The sequence below is a fragment of the Lycium ferocissimum genome, chromosome 12, assembly GCF_029784015.1.
Source record: "Lycium ferocissimum isolate CSIRO_LF1 chromosome 12, AGI_CSIRO_Lferr_CH_V1, whole genome shotgun sequence".
Classification (NCBI taxonomy): Eukaryota; Viridiplantae; Streptophyta; class Magnoliopsida; order Solanales; family Solanaceae; genus Lycium; species Lycium ferocissimum.
Genome location: NC_081353.1, coordinates 22,104,069 through 22,106,423, shown reverse-complemented (window position 1 = coordinate 22,106,423; position 2,355 = coordinate 22,104,069). Strand labels below are relative to the sequence as shown.

The 2,355-nt window shown below is 41.2% G+C and overlaps 1 non-coding gene across 1 annotated transcript; it reads left to right on the top strand.

The window, feature by feature from the left end:
* Positions 1-1,766: 1,766 nt before the first annotated feature.
* On the top strand, positions 1,767-1,872 carry LOC132041295 (small nucleolar RNA R71). The gene has a single exon (XR_009410991.1). It is a non-coding gene; the product is annotated as a small nucleolar RNA R71 (small nucleolar RNA).
* The last annotated feature ends 483 nt before the right edge of the window (positions 1,873-2,355 follow it).

Here is a 2,355-nt window from a genome sequence, read left to right as displayed (position 1 = left end):
TAGCTTGGAAGTTTACCTCTTCATCATTGACACAGAATTTTATTTCATTCTTTTTTTAGTCCATTAAAACTCTCCCAAAGGGCAAGAAATGGCATTCCCAAGATAATTGGGACTTCTTTGTCAACCGCACAATCAAGGATGACAAAATCTGCCGGTAATAAGAATTTTCCCACTCTAACAATGACATCATCAACAACCCCTACCGGTCTCTTGATGGTTCTATCGGCCATTTGGAGACGCATACTCGTTGGTCTAGTTGTCCCCAAATCGGATTGGTTATAGATTGCCAGTGGCATCAAATTAATACTAGCCCCATTATCACATAAGGCGCGAGCAAAATCATGGTGACCGATGGTGCAAGGAATAGTGAAAGCCCCAGAATCTCCCTTCTTCTCAACCTTTAAGGATGAAATAATAGAACTCACACGATGAGTGACTCCCACCGTATCATGCTTGATTGGTCTTTTCTTTGTCAACAAGTCCTTCAAGTATTTAGCAAATCCCGGCATTTATTGTAATGCATCAAGAAATGGGATATTCATTGACAACCCTTTCAATTGGTCATAGAAGTGTTGGCACTTGCCATCCTCTGTTCTTTTCATCAACCTTTGTGGGAACGGGGGAGCAGATGTATGTGTTTGAGTCAAGGGTTTAATTTTCCTCGTGACCTTACTCTTTTGAGAGCTACCCTCGGTATCTTTTTCAACCCTTGGCACCTCATCACCCTCAAGAACAATAGGGTGTGCCACCTTCTCTTTCTCAACAATAATAGGCACTTAAATTGGTGCCTCAAGTTCTTCTTCAATTTCTTTGTCAATTTCTTCTTCAATAACCTCATCAACAACCGGCTCGACAATAACAGGTTCAACCAACCTCTCATCCACCATATTAAGGAGCTTCCCACTTCTAGTAGAAATGTCTTTGTATGAGGCAATATAATCACCTCCACTACCCTTTGTGTTCGAAATTGTGTCGCTAGAAATTCCTCCTCTTTGTGGAGGATGTTGCTCACGAGAAAGATCTCGCATTTATGACTCAAGTTTTTGAATCGAATCGGTGTGAGAGCCTACCATTTCGGTCAAATTTTCCACCTTTTTGTCACTCTTTTTTTGGTTTTCCAAGATATTCTTAAGCATAGATTTCATTCGAGAGGTCCCTTGATCATTGAAAGGACCCTCTCGCCAATTTTGAGAGTTAGAAGAACGGCCTTTCGGTGGAACGTAGGCATTAGAATTTCGATTACCATAATTGTTGTTGTTGTAATCCCCCCTATTCGAACCACCATATTCATTGTGGCCATATTGATTGCTTTGTTGTTGGGGTCTCTATTGTTTTTGATAACCCCTTTGAGAATTATCGATATAATTAGCATCCTCAAGTTGTTGTTACCCCTCTAGATAAGTCTCCTCCATGACTTGATACATTCCGGGAGCATGAGATGGCATTTCTTCAACAACATTCACACCCTTAGCTTCTTTCTCTGCAAGCCTCTTTGACAGCAAATCCACGGTGGTTTGCAATTGAGCAAAAGCATGATCTCGCTCATGATTCTCTTTAGCCACCGCAGCAATAGAAGGACTACCATATGATAACACTTCACTATCATTGAAGTGCCAAGCTTGATTGTCGGTGGTGAGCTTATCAAGCAACCCGGTGATGTTAACAAATGACTTATCCATGAAACATCCACCAAATGCGCATTGACGAGAATCTGATTCATTGTATCTAACCCTTTGTAGAACTTCTCAGTGAGAATAGCATCCGAAAACTCGTGAGTTAGAGATTGAGCTAGATAGTACTTGAACCGCTCCCATGCTGAATATAATTGTTCCCCCGGGAGCTGTTTAAACTCAAAGATCTTATCTCAAAGTTCAGCCTTTTTGCTTGGTGAAAACCACTTCTTCAAAAATGTATTGGCTAGCTCGCTCCAAGTGTGAATAGAATTGCTGGGAATGTTTTCATACCATTCCCTTGCTTGGCCATCCAAGGAATATTTGAAGACCCGTAACCGAAGTGCATCAGCAGAAACAACACCTTGGGATTGTTGAGCACACATGTGCAGGAAGTTCTTCAAATGTCGGAGTGGACAATCCTCCGAAGAATTTTGAAAATAACCTTTAAGTTTCAACAGCTGATAGATAGAGCTATCGATTTTGAAAGTAGCATTTCCAGTCCTGGGAGGGACCATAACAGAAGCATAATCAACTTCATTAATGAATTCCACAAACATATTCTCATCTTCCTCCTCTTCTGGTGCAGGTGGGTTCACTTGGAGCCCACCTTGGTTTCCTTGATTTCGATTGTGTCTTCTGCCATTTTCACTTGATTCACCAGAAATAGCAAACCAAATGTGAT